The sequence below is a fragment of the Podarcis muralis genome, chromosome 9 (genome assembly GCF_964188315.1).
Source record: "Podarcis muralis chromosome 9, rPodMur119.hap1.1, whole genome shotgun sequence".
Taxonomy (NCBI): Eukaryota; Metazoa; Chordata; class Lepidosauria; order Squamata; family Lacertidae; genus Podarcis; species Podarcis muralis.
The window spans coordinates 44,282,798-44,306,661 of NC_135663.1; the positions used below are offsets into that span (position 1 = coordinate 44,282,798).

Below are 23,864 nucleotides of genomic sequence, written 5' to 3' on the forward strand. Positions count from 1 at the left end.
CCTCATCTGTCTCCTGAGAAATCTCTATGTGGGACAAGAAGCTACAGTTAGAACTGGATATGGAACAACTGATTGGTTCAAAATTGGGAAAGGAGTACGACAAGGCTGTATTTTGTCTCCCTGCTTATTTAATTTATATGCAGAATACATAATGCGAAAGGCTGGGCTGGATGCATCCCAAGCTGGAATTAAGATTGCCGGAAGAAATATCAACAACCTCAGATATGCAGATGACACAACCTTGATGGCAGAAAGTGAGGAGGAATTAAAGAACCTTTTAGTGAGGGTGAAAGAGGAGAGCGCAAAATATGGTCTGAAGCTCAACATCAAAAAAACGAAGATCATGGCCACTGGTCCCATCACCTCCTGGCAAATAGAAGGGGAAGAAATGGAGGTAGTGAGAGATTTTACTTTCTTGGGCTCCATGATCACTGCAGATGGTGACAGCAGCCACGAAATTAAAAGACGCCTGCTTCTTGGGAGAAGGGCAATGACAGGCCTAGACAGCATCTTGAGAAGTAGAGATGTCACCTTGCCAACAAAGGTCCGTATAGTTAAAGCCATGGTTTTCCCAGTAGTGATGTATGGAAGTGAGAGCTGGACCATAAAGAAGGCTGATCGCCGAAGAATTGATGCTTTTGAATTATGGTGCTGGAGAAGACTCTTGAGAGTCCCATGGACTGCAAGAAGATCAAACGCATCCATTCTTAAGGAAATCAGCCCTGAGTGCTCACTGGAAGGACAGATCGTGAAGCTGAGGCTCCAGTACTTTGGCCACCTCATGAGAAGAGAAGACTCCCTGGAGAAGACACTGATGCTGGGAAAGATGGAGGGCACAAGGAGAAGGGGGCGACAGAGGACAAGATGGTTGGATAGTGTTTTCGAGGTTACTAGCATGGGTTTGACCAAACTGCGGGAGGTAGTGGAGGACAGGGGTGCCTGGCGTGTTCTGGTCCATGGGGTCACGAAGAGTCGGACACGACTAAACGACTAAACAACAACAACAACAACAAAGTCAAACTATCTGGGCAGAACAAGTGCGGAGCATAGAGGATAGATGTAAATATGGAGTTTGGGACAGGAACCCCCCTCATTAATTCTCCTAGAATATGGTATCGAGTAGTTCTGAAACAGGGTAGGGAAATATTTATTCTTTGATTATGGATGTGTCATAATAGGCACCATGTTAGACATTTTCTTCTGTATGTGAGAGAAATAGGAATAACTCTTCTAAGATGGCAGTCTGCCAACACAGTTTTTATAAGTACTTTTATTTAAAATGATGACCATGTTTTGCTTTTAATGAACATGCTTCTCAATTAATTGAGCACCCCTTTTAATTGATCGTCAGTTTTCAGATCAAGAAATCCAAGACAATTCTTGACTAAATAATGCAGCCCTACTGATTAGCTTTCCTAGGACTGGTTCACATGTCATTCTAAGCCAAAACATGGCTCAGCATGAACACACAAGTGTACAGACTCCAGGAGAGGAGATTGTGGCGTTTTTGCTTCCCCCCAGTTGCTCTGCTGCTGTTCTGAGCTATGGTTTGACTTAGTGTGTAATCTGAAACTGGGCTCATAGTTTTGCTCTCCTCGTCTTGACCTGTAACCAGGATTTGTCCTATGGTTTATGGCTTGTGGTTTGTCCAGGAGAGCTGAATCATGAGTCTGGGTTTGAACAACATGCTAAGCCAAACCAACCAGCGCAGTTCAGTGGCAGGAGGACCAAGAAGGACTCAAAGACGCCCCAGTTTTGAATTCGGGATCCCACACACTTGATCATTCATGCCAAACCATGACATGGCCTGCTGTGACTTGTGAACCAGGCCATTATGTGGAATGGAAGTGCACAAGAATGATTAGTGGTTGCTGTATAAACAGTATGTATTCTGTTACTACTATGAAGTGCAGCTCCCCAGACCTCTCTGAATGGCAGTTGTGCAAAGTCTAGTGAAAGTTATAGCTAGGCTAACTGTGTATGAACTTAACTGGGAGTAAATCCTGCTGAGTAAATTTACATAGGATTGTGCTGCCAGAGCCCAATGAACCATTAGGAATCTAACATGGCTGTTGATGCTGCAATTTGGTCCATGGCAAGAGTTAAAGGTAGTCTTGGAGCCAAAGTTCACAGTCAAGCATGCAATTCCCTAACGTAATGTGTGGAACAACCCTGTGCATCATTATAATTTATGCACTTTCCCCACCCAGCCTTCTGCAAACCATTTGGAAGAGAACCAAAATGTCGGCATAGAATAGCTTTTTAATATAGAAAATACTGTTGCAAGAAAACATTTATGTGATTGCACAGAATATATTTTGTTTCCACACATCGAAACATTGCTGCTGATTAACACAAATCTGTGTCATTGTAGCTGCTGAGAAATATGTTTTCCTTGGTTTAAACTACAGAACTCTCTCTATAGAGACACTCATCAATAGCAAAATTAATCACAACAAGAGATTTCAGTGCATGTTGTGGCTTGCTGTGCTAATGCAGTTTACTTGTTTCAGTCAGGTAGCTTCCTTATAACTGTTTTTATTTTCAGATTCACATCTTAAACATGTCACCCTTGTCCAGCCTTCTGGATTTCTTCTAAAATGTATTGGTACATTGCCAAGTGATGCTGCGTGAAATTAATAAAACATGTCCAGATCTTTGTCTTAGTGAGCCAAAATCTAACTCAAACCATTTGCCCTTGTAATAATAATATACAGATGCATGATAGGATTGGGAAATGCTTCCTTGTGATAACTTTGGCCCTTGTCCTGTGAGCTACCGAGTATCTCAAAAGTCATTGAGCATCTCAGGCTCCTTACCAGACTCCTCCAAGCTGGTGCCCTCCAGATGTTTTGCACTAATCTCCTATCAGCTTTGCAGCTCAATGTATGCTTGCGAGTACTCCTTATTTATGTAGTGGTTTGTCTCCTTCAAAGGTTGCTGTAGCAGAAGATTCATCAGCATCACATGCCATCCCTCTGCTCCACTCTGTTTTCCAGCCAAGACTAGGACTGGGAGAGCAGATGAAGGTGATGAATGGGCAGCAATAGTCTTGTGTCTGATCACTTGGCCACATTCTTCCAGCTTTCTGAGCTTCTATCTTATATAAAGGTAAAGGTAAAGGGACCCCTGGCCATTAGGTCCAGTCGTGACCGACTCGGGGGATGCGGCGCTCATCTTGCTTTATTGGCCGAGGGAGCCGGTGTACAGCTTCCGGGTCATGTGGCCAGCAGGACTAAGCCGCTTCTGGTGAACCAGAGCAGCGCACGGAAACGCCGTTTACTTTCCCGCCAGAGCGGTACCTATTTATCTACTTGCACTTTGACGTGCTTTCGAACTGCTAGGTTGGCAGCAGCAGGGACCGAGCAACGGGAGCTCACCCTGTCGTGGGGATTCGAACCACTGACCTTCTGATCAGCAAGCCCTAGGCTCTGTGGTTTAACCCACAGCGCCACCCGCATCCCTTCTATCTTATATAGTGGCTAGGAAATCTCCGTAAATATCAAGGTCATGCTCACAAGTGCACATGCCATGCACCTGTAACGTGCAGTGACTTGGGGGCAAGGCCTCATCCACTCCCAGTTTAGGAGGTGAGCTTCCACTCAGATCATGTGCACAGAGGATGAGAGTGAAGCCATGCAAGGCTCAAAATTGGAGCGAGGGGCTATGCATGTAAGAGCAAGCTCCCCAATTTAAACCATCCCCTGCAAAGTGTGGCCAGGAGCAGATGGGGGCATGACAGTGGAGGAGAGGCAGTGGGCATGACATCCCTCTTGTCTTCCAAGGGATTGCAACTGCATGGAGAAGAGTGCTTGAAGGAGGCTGAAGTGAGAAAACAATCCACATTCAAGTTACAGGACAGCATGAAGGGAACCTTCCCCTCTTTTCTGACACCTTCTTAGCTACTGTCTACCAGGGAAGCTGATGTGGCTAAGAAGGGGATAGGGCTGTGTGCATTTCATTAAAGCCCTGTTCTCTTTCCCCCTGACATTGTTTTGAATAATTTGTTTTTTGAAGTGCAGAGGAAACTTCCCCAAAGGGGCAGAAATTTGGCAAAGGATCTGTCCAACTGAGAAATATCTTACGTTAGCTTTTCCTGACACATATTCCCACACTGTCCTGTTCCGATTGTCTGAGAGGAGTTTGCTTAAGTCCCTGTCTGCTCTGGAGATAGAAGGTGCTCAGGACTACACAGCAGTCTTCTTATTTTCCAAAGTGTCACCAGCTGCCTTTTCTGACCTTGGGCAGTTGAAATGAAATGCAGCGTTTAGAAGCTATAAAACACTTAATCACAATCCAATCCAAGAAAAACATGACATAATAACAACAATAGTAGAAATAAAGCAGCAACTCTGATTCTGATTCCATGAAAGCAGTTCCCCAGAGAGGTCTACTGCTCGCCTTCCAGAAACAATGTAAGCTCCACCACCACCACCTCTTTAATGGAGATAGACCTTTAAAAATTTGTGTCTGTTGTGAATTGGTAATTGGGCGTTTTGTTAACCTACACCTTTTGTGCCTGGGGTGGGGGAAGCATGTTGGCTGCATAGCGTGTGTTAGTAAGGGATCTTAATAATACAAAATGCTGCTCTGTTACATTGATGAACAGAGACTTGTAGCTCTTTGCCTTATCATCAACATCTGCACAGTGATGACTAAACAAAGATCGACTTGAAAACAGTTTGCAAATAGTGTTCAAGTTTATGGCGAGAAGCCATAGGCCAAAGTAAACATGCTATATTCACATGCAACATCATTACTGAAAGAGGGGGGAATAAGGGGAATAAATCATTACTCCAATGTTTTTCTTCCTCTCTCTTAAAACTAGTTCAGGAAGCTGATTGGCAGGAGATTCAGGAGAGAAACAAGGAAGTGCTTTTTCACACAGCGTTTAGTAACCTATAGTGTCACAAGACATTGTGATGTCCACCACCTTCGATGGCTTGCAAAGGGTATTGGGCCAAGTCATGGAGGGCTGGGCTATCCATGACTACTCTTCATGTATATGCTGTGGTGAGGTTCAGAAGCAGCACCCATCCAAATACCTGTTGCTGGGAATCAGGAGTGGGAGAGCACTAATGCATTCATGGCCTCCTTGTGGGATTCCCATGGGCATTTGGTTAACAACAGTTGAGAAATAGGATGCTGGACTACGTAGGCCTTTGGACTGTTTCAGCAGAGCTCTTCTTATGTTCCAACAACCAGTATGGGCATCGGCATACATAAATATTTGTAAAACACTTTTCGAGTTGCATCATGACAGGAGGTCTGTTTCTTGATGTTTACTTGCCTTCATATAGCTTTCAAACATTACATGTCTTGCTTAGATTTAAAAGAGCATTGGTCCAACTGTTTCAACCTCTTTGCGTATTATTTCTTCTTGCAGATTTGGGGTTTGGCGTGAGCACTTAGCTCTGCTCAGGGTCAGCCCTGCTATTAGACAGTGAGGTAACTCTCTCAAGGCAGCTGATTTGGGGTGTTTGTTTGTTTAATATAATGAAAGGGCATAAAATTATTAGTTATACAATATTTTTATTATATTTTCACTTCCAGGGACGGGGAGTTTCCTGCCTCAGGTGCAAAAAAACAAATAGGTTTGCCTTGTCTCCTATTACCATGATTTAAGGGTAGAGGTGTGGTGGCAGCAGGGATATCAAATACTGCTTCAGCCCCGGCAGATAAATGTCTTCATCTGGCCCTGGTTCCACTGATCTTTTGTTAATCAGTCTATCCATGGCAGTAAGATATATAGAGACATAAAATAAATTATGAGATATGATTATGATATAGTACCAGTGTATAAAAAATTAATATTTTTTCTGCTGTTGATATGACCATGATGGTCAAAACAACAACAACAACAAACAAACAAACAAACAAACAAACAATAAAGATTACAGTATGGAGCTGTGCAAGTTTCTAGTCCCCAGTAGTGAAAGTGAAGATTGTATCTCCAGAATCCTGAGGGCATCTGGGCAGATTTCGTATTGGCTAGTGCACTGAGCTTCCTGCCTGAAGATTTCTCTGACCAGGGAGCCTAGTCCCTATCCTTATATTCTGTAAGTTCTACTCCTTCCTCTCTACTTCTCTAGTGATGTGGTGTTCAGCTTCCATGTGCAGCAGAAACTGTGTTACTGGAATGAGTTTTTCCCATTACGTGATTTATATTGCATAAAGTATTGTTTCTTAAACTGCATACTGCAAAGGACATTTTGTGTGACAAAAGAGGTACTGCTTCCTATTCTTCTCTGACAGGAGGGCTCCTGTGTTTTTAATGGCAGCCTGACATTGCTTCACCTGACATTGCTTAGCAGACAAAGCATTTTTCATAATTTTATTGCCATGCCAGGGAAAAGTTCCCTTGTTAAATAAATGCTCACCTGTTGGCCAACTGTCAAAAACACAGGAGTTCTGTAGGAGGAGAAAATTGACGGAGAAGCAGTTACACAGTCAACTGGTAGTAATAAGTAGAGGTCCATTTTTCTACCCTATCAAAGCTGGCTGTTGGATGCCAACCACTCGTTTTCTTGTTAGAAATGCTTACTGCAAGAGTTTCTCCCCCCCCCCTTTCTTCTTTTAAAATACGTTTCCTAAACAGTTATTACTGTTAAGGGACTGGTGTTTGGCAAAGCTCTACTCTTAAATTTGGCCTTACTACCTCTCTTGCTGCTGGAAATTTCTGTGATCCAATAAAGCAGAAGAGCAGCCTTCTGTACAGTTGTCTGGATGCCCTTCAAACTGTCAGAGCTAATAATGGCAGAAATGAACATAAAAATGGAGAAAAGCTCATTCCACAGAATTGCCAACTTTTCTCTGGCAAGGCTCCTCTGCCTTTTAAGAGAACCAGAACTGCCTAAGTAGATGCTGCAAGCCTCTGTGTCCATAACTAGAAATTCAAGAATAAGAAGCTCTTGGAAGCTTCCGGAGAGTATGTGGAGCTTCTGAAGACTTGCCAGAAGGTCTTTAAGGATCTTTATGAGCCCTTAAGAATTGAAAAATGTCCCTGCTATGTTATCTACATCATTTTAAGTAACAGCTGCCAAAATACAAGCTTGTAAATAAAAGTGATGGATCCTTTTTGCTGAAATCATCTCAAACATTAACTGAGCTTTAACTGCTAGCTTCTTTTGTGGTTATAGGCCAATACAAGAAAGTGTCACATTTATACTCATCATGTAATATATTAATGCATCTATTTCTTGAATTTAGATTCATATGAATGTTGTCAGTGTTTTTTTTTGAAGCAAAGCTAATTCATTCTACAGATGTCAAACATCTTGTGTAGGGCAACAAGCAGCAGCAGCAGTTCACACGCTTAGATGTTCTGTAGGAACAATTTACTGTTCAGAGCCAGCTTTTAATTGTGCTGAAAACATCAGTGGACAGTCCAAAAATACTTGACACTCTCCCATTTTCTGCTATGTTTTAAGAGGGTGTGTAGATGACATAAGAGAGTACATCAATGGGATCAAGATGTTGATTCTTTGCATCCAATCTTTTGCTGGACATTCTGAAAGGAGCCACACTTGGCTCTTCAGATTGAGCCTGTTTTAGATAGAACAACTACCTAGGTTAGGTTTCTGTTTTTTACTTCAGTGCCCACTGGGAAAGAATAAAACCTCACACAAACTACATAATGAGAATTGCTCTCATTAATTATATCTACATACTTTTTTTTCAGATTTTCTGTCCCGGTCCTCACTGGTGGATGCAATACTCATACTCCCAATGCAGTTTTTGAAAAAGGCTTTAATGTGTAGGTACAGAATTCGGCAGCCAGGTTGCTCACCGGAGCAAGACAATTTCAGCATTTTACACCAATCCTGGCCCGACTGCACTGGTTGCCAATTAGCTTCTGGGCCCAATTCAGAGTGTTGGTTTTGACCTATAAAGCCTTAAACAGCTTAGGACCACAATACCTCAAGAACTGCCTCTCTGCATATGAACCTCCTCAGACCCTGAGATCATCTTCTGAGGCCCTCCTTTGTGTGCCTCCTCCAAGAGAGGTCTGGAGGGTGTGATAACACAAGAACGGGCCTTTCTGCTGTGGCTCCCCCTTCATGGAATGCTCTCCCCAGGGAGGTTTGTCTGGCACATTCATTATATATCTTTGGATATATATATCCCGGTCTTTGGATGATTAATGTTCTAAGGCCTTTTAAATGTGCTTGTGGGACCTTATTGTTTTGCTGTTTTTGTTTTGACTATTTATTCGGGTTTTCATCTTGTGTATCCGTCTTGTGAACTGCCCTGAGATCTTTGGATGAAGGCGGGGGGGCGGAGGTATATAAACCTAATAAATAAATGATAATAAATAAATCTTGTTGCAAAGCATTCAGGTTAACAACAACAACAACAACAACAACAACAATTTATTATTTATACCCTGCCCATCTGGCTGAGTTTCCCCAGCAAGTGTTACCATGGTTGAAGCTCATGGTTTGGCGTAAGCTGGCATTGTCCCAACACTTGACATCTGTCCCCCCCTCTCGTTTCAAAGATCAGGGAAGGAGCAGTCATTCGGATGGCTGATTGCCATGGGACTGGGCAAGCCAGTGGGCACACTTCTGAGCAGACTAAGTTTGCCAAGTCTGTTTCAGCCAGTGCAGTTATCTTTGTCCTTGGCGATAGAGACTGAGTCGCTGACTGATCTATCTCAAGGCACCTCCCTTTCTTGTAATTACATGTTCACACTTTTCATCTTCAGATCTGCTCCGTGTTTACCCATATTTCTGCTTTCAGGCAATGCCTCTCCTATTCTTCCACTAGAACTTTTACTTGTCCCCTTATAGACCTTTTTTTTTTATTAGCCTTCATTCTTCCTGTTAATTCTTTTATCTTTCCTGTGCATTGCACAGTCCATTGTTCCATATTATATTCCATGCTTCCTCGTTCCTTCTTTCATATTCCTTTGCCCTTATTACCAGATTTGTTAAAAAAAAATGATCCCCTGGTGGTATTTGATCACCACTGGCAGCTATCTCTGCTGTGTCACTGCCGCCTCTGTGCTGATGCTTATCCCACAGATAGTCATACAATTATACAGAGATTATTAATGTAATCACCATGGCAACTGGCAAACTTATGAGAAGAGCCATTCAAAAGGATTCCAATTCTCCCCAATTCTTCATTTGAATTAAATGCTGAATTATGCCAGTTAAAAGATTGACAGCAACTTACAAACTTAATAAGTTGAAACAAAAGGAAAATCTAAATTAAAAAACCTCTTTATACTGATTGATATCTGTTCTGTATTGAAGCCTCCAAAAAAAAAAAAAAAGTGCCAAATTTAACAGCATCATAAGTTTTGCCTTTCTGTGCATATGTTAGGGGTTTTTGGGTGTGTTTTTTTAAAAAAAGACTTCATAGAAATGTAGCTGTTTAGCTAGAAAATGACTTCCTGGTTGTAAAATGCAATAATATGACATGGTGTTGAACATCAATATAAAACAAGCAGCTGCTCCATTTTAGGCTAGCAGATAATTTGGATTTAGTTTATTGGTTAGTGTGTGCTGCAAAAAATAAAGAAAGCAAGAAAACCCCCCTGACCAAACCACGTAAATGGATTTCCTAAAATATACAAGGGGCGGGGGTACTTTAAGTCCCATTAAAATAGCTGGGAGTTTTGCTATTGACTTCAGCGGGTTATGGATGGCACCCTATATCAGAACCTGTCAGTCTCAGCTGGACCTCTCTGACCTTTTCTGCAGCGTGCGAGTAATGAGATTGCCCTTTCCCTTCCTGACACAGTTGCATCGCTTGACTCGAGGAGCTAAGCATTTTCAACATGTCCGTATTCTCCAGAGGTGTCATTTTCTGATTAAAACAAATCAAAAAGCTTCAGACTTGGCATGGCAGTAGTAAAAATCCTTTCCAGATGTTTCATTTTAATTTTTTTTTAAAAAATAATGGCAATGTATATTTTCCCTCAGTCACAATAATTTTCTTTTTCTTTTCATCATCCATTTCCTACACATGAAGAAGACTGAAAGCAAAGTGGCTCTGCAGTCAAGCCAAACGATCATTATTCACAGAAGGTACCGTATTTTTCGCACCATTGGACGCACTTTTTTACTCTTAAAAAGTAAGGGGAAATGTCTGTGCGTCCTATGGAGCGAATGTGTGGTCCCTGGGGCCAAATCGTCGGAGTGCGGCACACTCTTGGACTGGTCTTTGGTAGTGGTGGTGGAGCCGCGCTCCCCTGCCGGCAGCCTCGGCTTCCCTCTGCCGCCCCAGGAAGCTTTGGAGCAAGGGGAGGGCTGTGCGCCCCTGCCCCACACTCCTGGGCTGCTGAATGGGGGGGGGGGAGAGCCGCGCTCCCCTGCTGGCAGCCTCGGCTTCCCCCTGCAGCCCCGGGAAGCTTTGGAGGAACGGGAGGGCTTTGCGCCCATCCCCCGCGCTTTTGGGCTGTTGAATGGGGGAGGTGGGGAGAGCCTCGCTTGTCTGCCGGCAGCCTCGGCTTCCCTCTGCAGCCCCGGGAAGCTTTGGAGCAAGGGGAGGGCTGTGCGCCCCTGCCCCACACTCCTGGGCTGCTGAATGGGGGCGGAGGGGAGAGCCGCGCTCATCTGCTGGCAGCCTCGGCTTTCCTCTGCAGCCCCAGGAAGCTTTGGAGCAAGGGGAGGGCTGTGCGCCCCTGCCCCACACTCCTGGGCTGCTGAATGGGGGCGGAGGGGAGAGCTGCGCTCATCTGCCGGCAGCCTCGGCTTCCCCCTGCAGCCCCGGGAAGCTTTGGAGGAACGGGAGGGCTGTGCGCCCATCCCCCGTGCTTCTGGGCTGTTGAATGGGGGAGGTGGGGAGAGCCTCGCTCGTCTGCCGGCAGCCTCGGCTTCCCTCTGCAGCTTTGGAGCAACGGGAAGGCTGTGCGCCCATGCCCCACGCTCCAGGGCTGCTGAATGGGGGTGGGGGGTGCTGCTCTGCCAGCAGCCTGCCCTTCCCCTCAAGGTTTGGAGCAGTGGGCAGGCTGTGCGCCCATGCCCCACACTCCAGGGCTGCTGAATGGGGGTGGGGGGTGCTGCTCTGCCAGCAGCCTGCCCTTCCCCTCAAGGTTTGGAGCAGTGGGCAGGCTGTGCGCCCATGCCCCACGCTCCAGGGCTGCTGAATGGGGGTGGGGGGGTGCTGCTCTGCCAGCAGCCTGCCCTTCCCCTCAAGGTTTGGAGCAGTGGGCAGGCTGTGCGCCCATGCCCCACGCTCCAGGGCTGCTGAATGGGGGTGGGGGGTGCTGCTCTGCCAGCAGCCTGCCCTTCCCCTCAAGGTTTGGAGCAGTGGGCAGGCTGTGCGCCCATGCCCCACACTCCAGGGCTGCTGAATGGGGGTGGGGGGTGCTGCTCTGCCAGCAGCCTGCCCTTTCCCTCAAGGTTTGGAGCAGTGGGCAGGCTGTGCGCCCATGCCCCACGCTCCAGGGCTGCTGAATGGGGGTGGGGGGTGCTGCTCTGCCAGCAGCCTGCCCTTTCCCTCAAGGTTTGGAGCAGTGGGCAGGCTGTGCGCCCATGCCCCACACTCCAGGGCTGCTGAATGGGGGTGGGGGGTGCTGCTCTGCCAGCAGCCTGCCCTTCCCCTCAAGGTTTGGAGCAGTGGGCAGGCTGTGCGCCCATGCCCCACGCTCCAGGGCTGCTGAATGGGGGTGGGGGGGTGCTGCTCTGCCAGCAGCCTGCCCTTCCCCTCAAGGTTTGGAGCAGTGGGCAGGCTGTGCGCCCATGCCCCACGCTCCAGGGCTGCTGAATGGGGGTGGGGGGTGCTGCTCTGCCAGCAGCCTGCCCTTCCCCTCAAGGTTTGGAGCAGTGGGCAGGCTGTGCGCCCATGCCCCACACTCCAGGGCTGCTGAATGGGGGTGGGGGGTGCTGCTCTGCCAGCAGCCTGCCCTTCCCCTCAAGGTTTGGAGCAGTGGGCAGGCTGTGCGCCCATGCCCCACACTCCAGGGCTGCTGAATGGGGGTGGGGGGGTGCTGCTCTGCCAGCAGCCTGCCCTTCCCCTCAAGGTTTGGAGCAGTGGGCAGGCTGTGCGCCCATGCCCCACACTCCAGGGCTGCTGAATGGGGGTGGGGGGTGCTGCTCTGCCAGCAGCCTGCCCTTCCCCTCAAGGTTTGGAGCAGTGGGCAGGCTGTGCGCCCATGCCCCACACTCCAGGGCTGCTGAATGGGGGTGGGGGGTGCTGCTCTGCCAGCAGCCTGCCCTTCCCCTCAAGGTTTGGAGCAGTGGGCAGGCTGTGCGCCCATGCCCCACACTCCAGGGCTGCTGAATGGGGGTGGGGGGTGCTGCTCTGCCAGCAGCCTGCCCTTCCCCTCAAGGTTTGGAGCAGTGGGCAGGCTGTTCACTGAGAGAGGGGAGGAGGAGGACGAAGAGGAAGGGGGACCAAGAAGCTGGGTGAAGGGAGATGAGGTACCATAGGTTGCCGTGAGTGGAGAGTCATGGTAGAGGGCAAAGGAGAGGGAGCAGTGAAGGGGAGAAATTGTAGACGTCACCTGAGGAGTTTGGGTGAAAGGGATGGAGTGGAGGAGGCTGGAAAAGGGGACTGTTCTGCTGGGGGGGGGGGGAGAAAAATGTGGGGAAAAGGAAAGCCTCCCAAGCCTGCTACTGAGAAGCTCTGCTTGGCTGTTTCTTGACTGTAATTCAAGTAAAGGGAATGTTTGCGAGCAGCTGGCAGGCTGTTCGCTGAGAGAGGGGAGGAAGAGGATTGAGAGGAAAAAATGTGGCATTAGCAATGCTTTGGATGGATACGAAGATGGTATTTTACATGAAGATAGCGAAGAAAGTGATGTCTCTGACTGTGAGCAACTGAGCTTCATAAATTCTGACTTTAGCAGTGATGAGTTCTTGGGATTCACAGAAGACTAGAAGAGTACTCAAACCTTAAAGTCTCTCTTCATTTGTTAATGACAGTGATGATGGTTCTTAATGCATTGTTGACTGCTGTTCACTTTACATGGCTGTAATGTGATTCTGATATACCAGTTGTTTATTAAATACAGTAGTTTATACAACATTTGATTCAGAATATTTTTTCCTTGTTTTCCTCCTCTAAAAACTAGATGCGCCCTATGGTCGGGTGCGTCCAATGGAGCGAAAAATACGGTATGTATTCCCCCCCATGTCTCTTGTCTCTCTTGATCCTTTGCTACTCTACTTCTGTTTCGTATCATTATTTATAACCTTCTAGCTAAAGTTCAAGGATGCAATCCAACCCCCTGTGCTTGCAAGCAGTAGGATACAGAATGGCTTCCACAAGGTCCTGTGAAAACCCCTCATCAGCTTCCTCCATACATGATGCAACTTGGCTGGGCCATCTGGTTGTGGACAACCAAAGTCCCTCCTGTACCTTTCCATTTAACACATCTTACCGTCCCGTCCCCCGCAAGGCCTCTGGGTGTCGCTCTACTCTTGACTTTGCTAGAAGTAGCCTGGGTGGGGTCCTGAGGAAAGGCGAGCTACTTAATGCTGATGATAAGACATGGGAGGTCCTCTGATGGAACAGGCCATGATGAGTAAAGTGCTTGGAAGAGCAGCAGCATGTTCAAGGCAGCTGATGAGAGATGGACACATTATTGTTGGGTCCTTAGGAGCCCCTCTGTTCCTGGCAAGAGCGGGGTGCACCCAAAAAAACCAGCCAGCAAATAAGCACACATTATGAACTTGTCCTGTTGATTTCAGTGGGTCCCCTATGAGTATGACTAAGGCTGCCATCCTAAACCCTCTTACCTAGTTTGTTGTTGTTTAGTCGTTTAGTCGTGTCCGACTCTTCGTGACCCCATGGACCAGTAGGAAGGCCTAAAAAGTCAATGGAATATGGTTAGGATGCTCTGTAAGTCTGGACGCAATCCATAGTTTTAAACTCACATAAAGGCCCAAATTCTCGCTTCCACCTTACCTTTAACATTGGTCAAGGTATCTCAGTCTAGGAAAATTGCCTTTTTATCTCGGAATGATTCTTTGTATTGTCCGATAAAAGTGCTCCACATTCCTAGGAACCCATTCCATCTTTTCTATCCTGGGCATTGACCCACCTCACAGGTAATGCTGAGTTTAACCAGGGATTAGTGCACATAATCAAATATGTGGGTTCCTGCCGTGATAATTGCAGCTGCCACACTGTTCAGGGCTAAGCCATTATTTGATTTAGCACTACATCCAAACCCAGGCTGGTGGCTTATCTTGCTCCAGATTAGGGATAGACTAGTTTGTAAAGTATGGTTTCTCTCCATTCCTCATTGTTTCACTCTTAAATTCAGTTTTCCACATTTCCGTAGCAGTTTGCAATTTTATTTTAATTTTTTTTTTAAAACTCATCAGAATTTGCTAGCATTTTAATGAGAATTTCTCCTAGCATATACATTGTTGATAAATATACACATTTCTGCCAACATTTTCCTATTATATAATGCATTTTTGTACACTTTGTTCACTTACATGTGTACTTTTAGGTTCACTTTATATGCTTTTCTATTACTATTTTATTGTTTAATGTTGCCTTTGGTTTAATTGTATTGTACACTACTTAGATATTTAAAAAATATTAAGGAGTTTATAAATGCTTCAAATTTAATAGAAAAAAATCTTCTGTCCAGGAACTTGTGTGTTTGCTAGTTCATGCTAAGGCACTATTTGGCTTAGTACTATGTGTGGTCATTCAATCAGTTAACCTTTTCCTTATGATTTCCAAGATGTTTAATGCATTGCTGTGTGACAGCCAACATTGTTGTTATCTTTATTTTTCATTTAAATCTTAAGTTTCAGTTATACAACCTAAATTAGGGGAAGTTTTAAATGTCTTAGTTGATTAGAGAATATACTCCTGCCAAGTATAAAATGATTCCTAAAATTTCAGATTTTCATGGAACCAACAAAGACATTTCACAGAAGAGCCTGCTAATTTATTTGTTGTCAATTTTGAGAGCAACAGAATATTTCAAAACACATTGCACAATGGAATTGTCCAAGGCAATGAACATTTGATCTGTAGCCAGTCTTGACGCAGCCAGTGTGACAGCATATATGCGTCAGAGTGACCTTACTTGCACATTCCAGTTCAGAAAAATAGCAAGAAACACAAAGACACTTTGATGCATTTTAGATAAACAAATGCCATCACATTTTCAGCAAAAAATGTATATAATACAGTTGACCCTGACCATTTCTGAAGTTCAAGGATACCAGGTTTTAATGGTTCCAGGCACAATGCCATCAACCATAAACCTTAGAAATGCCCTCTTTTGTAATACTGAATTCAATTTCTTTTGTACAGTTTCTTTTACCATATTTTTTAACCGAAACCATGTGCTCAACTAGTGAATACAATGCATTTTGTTCTCAAACTTGTATCAGCATCAATAGTTCTTCCTCTCTCTCTCCCCCCCCCCCCCCCGCAAAAGTCTGCACTCATAGGCAGTTGGCAATTTTCAAGGCAGTTCTAAATTGTGCTTTTAACTTTAAATAACAAATATTGAGGTAATTTGGCAGTTAAAATATTTACCCTGGATTTGACTGATTCTGCGTTGCGTTGCATAGTTGCATATTGTTTAAGTTGTAAATTTTCCACATATGCTGAGTTGAACCACCTGAGCCAGAGTTTCTATGTCATCCTCTCCACTGTTCACCCCCAACGTAACATATTTGTGCAGACTCCATGGGCCACCACAACCCCATTCCAGCTCATTCTACTCCTGTATAAAACTGGCATGAGATCGGAGATGAGCATGCTAAGCTGTGTGTCCTTGTCACTGTCTCCATCACCCTCCATGAGTTGGAGAGTGAACTTTTGAAGTGGGGGCACCTCCACAAGAACAGGAGATTCCCTGCTTCAGAGAGGGTTGGTAACCAGTTTGTGGAGGACTATGGGAGTCATGTGCTCATTCTTGCTCTCTCCACTGATGTGTTGGTTTTGCATGCAAGTAGGACGCGGGTGGCGCTGTGGGTAAAACCTCAGTGCCTAGGACTTGCCGATCGTCAGGTCGGCGGTTCGAATCCCCGCGGCGGGGTGCGCTCCTGCTGCTCAGTCCCAGCGCCTGCCAACCTAGCAGTTCGAAAGCACTCTTAAGTGCAAGTAGATAAATAGGGACCGCTTACTAGCGGGAAGGTAAACGGCGTTTCCGTGTGCTGCGCTGGCTCACCAGATGCAGCTTTGTCACGCTGGCCACGTGACCCGGAAGTGTCTTCGGAGAGCGCTGGCCCCCGGCCTCTTGAGTGAGATGGGCGCACAACCCCAGAGTCTGTCAAGACTGGCCCGTATGGGCAGGGGTACCTTTACCTTTACCTTTATGATACAGTGACTTTAGTATGAGGTATGTGTTTTGGCATGGATGTAGCATTGCTCCTCATTTATTAAAGAGTATTTGAAGTAGTTCATAGCATCTCTAGTGAGCTAGAGACCACAATATAGAAAACAGAATGGATATCATTAGAATTGTGGCAAAACTCTGGTTTCTTCTCCTGTCAGAAATGTCAACCGTGTAACTGTTTAAAAAAGAGAATAATCCTGCTGATGAGGCGCTCAACACCAAAGCTCTATTTGTTTGCAGAATAAAGGGCATCTTTGAATTGTTTCTTCACATGCATTTCTAACTTTCCATCCATTCTTAGAATAACACCAGATCAATATGCATCCAGTGCCCTTGATTGTGCCTCAAAAGGCACAAGCTAATGATGCCGACAGCTATTGAAAAGCTTTCCATTTGGCCCAATGTTGGATAAATTATCCTGAAGAAAATTGTAGAACCTTTTCCAGTAATGCTATTAATGCAAGGCATGCCATCAGCAATATATCTCAGTACTTAATAATACATTATAGGATTTGTTTAAAAAGGGGGGGATAATGGAGGAGCAATCTTTTTAACTACTGAAAAAAGTATTCCTGATATTTGTTTTGTACTTTCTTCAATTTTTCCTTTCAAAGAAAAGTTAAATTGGGTTTTTTTTGGGGGGGGGAGAGAAAAAAACCCCATTTTAAGAAAAGAGATAGATGCAGAATATCATTTTACTCTTTTTGGAATGTTAAATAACAACTGATCCTTCTGAAATAGTTATGCTAAAATAGCCTAAGAAACAGTGCTTTGGATGAGATGGGATGGGAGACACGAAGTATAATAGAAATAATACATTCCAGCTGCAGTCCTATACAGCAACTGTACCTGGTAGTAATTCTATTGAACTCAGTGTGGCTTGTCATTAACTTAAACAAAAAAAGGCAGATTTCCAATTATATGTAGGCATCTCATCAGCCTTTCCTTGTGGCTTGTTTGACCATTGTCAATAAACCATGAATAAGATACAGTGGTCTGGTCTACCAGAAATTTTAGGTTCTCTGAAGCAAGTGACTTCTGTTATGCTGATAACTTTTGTTGACAATCTACACTTTTTCTTAGGTTGCTGTATAATTTCTCTATCATTAACATTACTAAAAGCTAACCATCAGACTTTATAGGATAATTATTAGTTGGCAGGTTGCTAAAGTACATATGAGATGCTAGCACACTGACTCCAGCAACAAATAATAAAACTAATGTTATTTTAATAACGGCAGTAAGTGCAGCGCTATGCCGTTTTGACACCATATCCTCAGGGCATCAGCTTATCTAGCAAAACCATCAGATAACACTTTGTTTTACCAAGGAAGGTGCAGGCTTAAAGCGAGGTGTAGGCAAATGAATGGTCCGTCTCTTACAACAACATTTAGAGGAAAGCAGTCATTTTTTTAATCAACCAGTTTGAATTAATATATTAAACTACTTTTCTTCTTGGTCTTGAGGTGGTGAAAACACTGTTTAGAAAGTATACCATTTCAACCATTTGTATGAGTCATTCACTTCAGGGCTTATTCACACAAAAGGCGAACCCGAGAGCTGGTAAACACAAGAAACTCAATGTGGAAATGCCCCTATGAAATAACTTCCTGGTGGTGGGTGAGCCCATTGGGCCATCTTTCAAAAATATATATCACACTTACTAAGTAGTTGCTATAATCAACAGCAACAGCCAGTACTGATCATACTCACTAGATTGATTTCAATTCCAAATATGGGATAAATAAGTGAATGTAATGAATGTCTGTTTTCATCTTTGGTGTTTTTCTCCAATATCTCTAGTGGGAAAGGGCAGGTTATCCAGGACCAAGGGCAACAACTCCCTAACAATACTCCAGTTGGTGGCAACTGGTAAGGGACTATGAATAAGAGTATAAGAAGCTCTGTTGGATCAGGCCATCTCGTCCAGCATCCTGTTCTCACAGTGGCAAACCAGCTACCTATGGGATATAATACTTTCTGTGTGAAGTATGCTAAGCCAAGGACAGGGAACCTGTGGCCCTCCGGATATCCGTGGACACAATGTTTCTACATAGAATTCTACAATTCTATGATTCTATACGACATTTTCAAGGCACAAGCAATGCATACATTGGCCTTGAAGTGATCCCTGGGTTTTATAGCTTCAGATCATTCATACATTGCAGTTTTAGTGGATACATATTACAAATTTTGCATCTACCCACAATATAATATGGCATGTTAATTTAATACGGTATACACCACAAAACATGCTGTAGGGAAAGGGACACATTCAGTTGCCAAGAATTGTCTGTAATCTGAAGGAATCTTAGTGCCAATATTACATTTCAGCAGTTTCTCTCCTCTCCCCCTCCACATCTTCCTCCCCCCTCCTGTAAATTCATTTTAATATTTTCTAGACTATTATAGCTACATCATGGCATTGTTCTTGGAATAGCACTTGCACTTAACTATGTGTGTATATTGTGAATTTGTAATGTCTCCCTAATTTGACAGTCATTAATATCCTTTTATTTGTACAGTCATTAGTTTACCTCTGCTTTTGTGAGCTGAGCACACAATAAGCTAGCGTTCGGATTTATATGCTCTTTTACTTCTCCCCATCTCTGAACAGCTTGCTCACACACACAAAAACACTGACAAATCACAGCAGGGCAGGGTTGTGAGTCAGTAGGAAGGGTGAAAATATTGGACAATGCAGTGGTCCACGCCTATGGGAGCTGTTGCAGTGAGGAGATAATAAGGGTGGAAATGGGTCAAGGAGCATGGGATGGTCATGACTTCTGTCCTGGAAGAGGAAGGAAGAAACAAGGGAGAGTGCAGTTTGACAGAGGAGGGGGAATGAGAACTGGGCAAGCCACATGTGACCAGTCCCCAGTCCTCCTAACCTGAGAAAGACAATGAAATTGCTTCAAAAGTGCCTGGGGCCTGGGAAAATGTAGAAAAGAAAAGAGAAACAAATAAGAGGGGGACTCAGTACAGAAATAGGGAAGAAAATGAGACTACAGTACAGTAAAGGGAATCCTCTGGCTAATGAATATTTACTCATTATTTGTTCAAAAAGAAAATTATCCAGTTCTTCAGTAAAAAAAAAAAAGGCGACCAGCCCAGCCCACAAATCATTTAAAAAAGGAAGAGACACTCCCTGCTCTCAGGCTTACAATATAAAAATACATGACACCAAAGGAGAATGGATTGGGAGGGAGGAGGAAACAAGCAAGGTACAAGTTCTTAAGTGCAAATCATTCTAATGACCAACTAAGTTGGACAATAAAAAGTCACCCACATTGCTGATCTCACAGGTGTGCTGAGAGAGTGGCCCTGCATCCCTTTTATCCTGTGCTACAGCCTGATACAGTGACTGATCCTACGTGAAAGTTGATGGAGGAAGGAGTGTGGTTTTGATCAAAGCTACTGGTACCGCCACATCCCTCCCTCCCTCCCTCCCTCCCTCCCTCCTTCTGATACAGCCTGCTGTAATTGCAGGACTTTTTTGAGCCAGAACTCACCAGAACTCAGTTCCTGCACCTCTCAGGTGGGCTCCATTGCCATTATAAGAGAACAAGGGAGGTGTCCATGGTGAGTTCTGGCACCTCTTTTTCTAGAAAGAACAGCACTGTGTAATTGGATAAATAAGATTGCTTTGGACCCATTAAAAACAATCCAGGTGGTATGTCTCCCTCAGAGGCCACTTGCAAAATATAGCCCTCTGCCTCTCACCCACCTCCCCCTGCCGCCTCCTTTGCCCAATAAAGAGCAGCGATTGGAAACTACTACAATACTAGCATTTCAAGCTAGTAACACTTATGGATAGCTAAGTCAGCACGGACAAAGGTCTATGAATATGTTAGAGTTGCAGTGTTGCAAAACTAGTTATTCATCTTGGGTTGTTTTCTTCTGCAACATACTCCCTAATTTGTAGTACAGAAGGAAACAGAAAGCTAAGGAGTCTGTATTCCGAGTTTGTCTCAGACACTGGAAGAGTGAGTCATATGCAACTAAGTCTTGCAGGAAAAGTCTTGACACATCAGACTGGGATTGGAAAATAAATATTTGATTACAAACCCCTGCAATATTTTTTTTTTTGAAAGAAAAACCTGAGTAATGTTAAAGGTCAGAAGTTAATGTTTGTTTTTTCCGGGTAAAAATTTAGTTACGGAAACGTTGAGACATGTTCTGTGAATAACAGAGCTTTAGATTGCATCAAATTATAGTTTCAATGCACTACGGAGATTTATGAAAAGTTTTGCAAAGTGTCACTAGCCTGAAAGTGTTTGAAGAGAAAGGCAGACAGAGTGAAGGCCGCACTCAATAACATACAATTATATTAGATAGGTAACTCGCCCTTGAGTGCTGCCTCTTGTCTTCTGCTGTCTTGCCTACATCAAACAGCTAGTTACCTCTAGAAACTCATCAACAAGGTATAATGAACACAATCCCTTTTTGTGACTGCATGCCCAGGCACATAAGGCCCTCAGCACGGTGAGGGGCCAACCATAGAAATAAAACGTGGGACATTTTGAATTGGGTTGAAAATCAGCCACAGCTTTATTGATTACAGGTGTAAATAAGACGGTTTTGGCAAAGGCATTGGGTATGTATCCATCATAAAGCAGCCCGATTGCTGGTTGATAAGCAAGTGGGGGTTGACCCAGGGTTTGGGGGTCGTCCCTGACATTCCCCTTGTGATACAATCCCACTGGAGCCACCATTGTGAAGGGTTCTATGGCCCATCAGCTCCCACAAGGACTACCGGACAGAGACATCCCTTCCTGGAACCCTTTAACAGAATGTCAGCTAAGGCTCCAGCCTAATGCCTTATCTGCCAAAGTTGTGACATCCCCCCCCCCCCCCATGAAAGCTGTGTTATGTATAAATATATTTTTGTCTTGTACGCTTGTACGCTTAAGTTCAAGTCATTTCATTCCAGTTACTAAACATGTTTGTGAGGTATGCTAACTTTGCTAGCCAATCTGTGTGGGCTAAATTGCAACTCAAGCTTTTAGTTCAAAAGAAATGCATGCAATCCTTCTCTTAACTCAAATAGTCTCTGCAGCACATGGCCCCAGAGGCAACGATTATTTGTGTGAGGTAGAGGTTGTCACAGTCGATTTCTGAACTTAAGATATCAAACACTAATTGGAATATATAAAAAAATAAAAAAATTGTCCAGCAGCACCTTAGAGACCAACTAAGTTTGTTCTTGGTATAAGCTTTCGTGTGCATGCACACTTCTTCAGGTATTTGAAGAAGTGTGCATGCACACGAAAGCTTATACCAATAATTAAAAAATAAATAAATCTATATTTCGACTGTGTCAGACCAACACGGCTACCTACCTGAATCTAAAACACTAATTGGCTTTGAGAATCAAAAAAGAGCTATCATTTTGTCCATCCCTTTTGCTGTATTAGATAAGCACTTCATGGAATACTTCAGCTAGCTCTAGCCAAAGGCAGCACCTGTGCATCAGGTGAGCTGTAATAGTCACTCTAAACAAATCCCTGTATGAGCACCTTGTGGTGAACTGTTGCCGTATCTTCTGCTAGCCACCAGAGAGTAGTGTGGTTACAAATGTCAACACTGCATTATACTTATTGTTGGCATCCATCTATCTCATAAGATAATGGAGCACGCTTCTTGGGGGGGGGGGGGTGAAGTTGAACTGCAGCATTAGGAGCACTCCCCGGGGCTGCCCAGCCTCACTGATGTGGTCCAAAGAAAAGCGAGAGCAATACGTGTGGCACCAGCTTGACTGCAGGAGTTGCCAGAAGGAGGCGTACAAGGCTGGCAAAAGAAAGAAGTTGTCAGAGGTATTCATCATGCCAGTTAAGGATTACATGCAATAATTATTTTGGGTTTACTTATAAACCTAGCAACCCACTTGCACAGGCTTCATAACCTGCTTCTGGATCACGAGCCACTGGCTGGGAAATGCTGATTCAGTGGACAAACTTTTGTAGCTTCCTGTATTGTGGAGGCTACCTGTCTAATTCAGACCCCTGGAAGTACACCTTTGAGAATTTTGTTGATGGGGATGAGTGCAGTGGAAGACACTTGTCCCCATTCTAACTGCTCACATATTTGTTTTAAAGACAAGTAGAATACCCAAGTAGGATACCCAAAGAGGGCCCCTTTCTCTCTACTTCAGAGGTGGCGGACTTTTGTGGCTCCACTGGCCAGATCCTTATCTGGATCAGCCTCAAGGACCAAATTTCAAAGGTGGATGGGACCACCCTCCTGTCAATCATTTAACAACACAATGACATTGGGTGAGTGGTGCTTGGAATCCACAAAGTCATGGTTTGGGGGAAATGACCACCACTCCTCTATAGCCATTTCTATAGTCAAAGACTCCTAAAAGTTTGGTGACTTAAGACTGTCCTTTGTAAAAACTAGCATGCCTGCCCATCTATGTTTTTAAAAATTCTATGTTGAATTATGAATGTTACATGGCCCCGGCAAAAATTGGGACAGAAATAAGGCTTATGAACACCCAGATAGAGCAAAATGTGGCCAGCAGACAGGAGTTTCATATATTAAGTGGTTTGGGTACAATATTCAATGTATTGAATGTCTGTGAAACGACCCTTCGTATCATAGCCTACAACAACTTGTCAAAGCCCAATTTGTTCTGTAGATGCCTTGGACACAGCTTGGAGTCTTTTGCATGCCTAAACACTGCTGTCCTGGCAAGCTGAGATCTGAACTTGTCTCTGTTAAACATCTGTGCTTGAATTACCAGTGTTGTGTTCCTTTGACCTGCTTCATTTGAACTGTGCTGGAAGTAAGCATTGCAACCACTAAATCTAACTTCAGGGTGTGAACTGTTGCTGGGTGATGATAGCAAATTGGATAATGAGCTCTCCAAGGGGCCATGAGAGCACCGGAGATCCCATGTTCTCAAAGGAAAAAAACAAAACCCAAACTCTTCGAATCAGATTGGAAGGGAAAACAGAGAGCAGGGTGTACATTGTGTTTTCGGGCAGCTCTTTTTGTTTTTTTGTTTTTAATGACTCAGTGTGTATCTAAACGACCAGTTCAGAACTGTCAGGATAGTCCCCCAGTTCCTGGTTCAAAGGTACTACTCAGTCCACATGTAATGGAAGAAGGAGTGAGGCAGAATAGCCTTCCTTCTGGGATGGGAGCCATGCTGTTTTCATCTCTTCACCCCTTGCTTTCATCAGCTGTCCTAACCACTTGCTTTTTATCTTTAGCTGTGTACACATGTAGCCTTTGAAGCACACAGAGGTCACTTTTTCACAGTGCTCTTCTGTACGTAGTGGCTCGCAATTTGCACACCTTTGTGCAATAACCTCATCTAAAGCAGCAGCTACTACTCAAGTTGTCTGTGGGCATGTTTTCAAACCGGTGTTTTTGCCATAGACTCTATCTATCTATCTATCATCTATCTATCTATCATCTATCTATCTATCTATCTATCTATCTATCTATCTATCTATCTATCTACAGTGGTGCCTCGCAAGACGAAATTAATTCATTCTGTGAGTTTTGTCGTCTTGCAATTTTTTTCGTCTTGCGAAGCACGGTGTCAGAAAAGTTTTGGAAAAGCTTCAAAAATCACCAAAGTCTT

At 44.3% G+C, this 23,864-nt stretch overlaps 1 long non-coding RNA gene across 17 annotated transcripts in view; it reads left to right on the plus strand.

Moving 5' to 3' along the window:
• Positions 1-23,864, plus strand: part of LOC114603819 (uncharacterized) — a 110,590-nt gene that overhangs the window by 32,154 nt on the left and 54,572 nt on the right. For 13 of the 17 annotated variants that reach the window (XR_013394205.1, XR_013394210.1, XR_013394218.1 and 10 more), the window contains one exon: positions 9,982-10,037. This is a non-coding gene — a long non-coding RNA (uncharacterized LOC114603819). The remainder of the gene's footprint in view (positions 1-9,981; positions 10,038-23,864) is intronic. The other 4 variants (XR_013394211.1, XR_013394212.1, XR_013394213.1 and 1 more) reach the window with 1 other exon arrangement.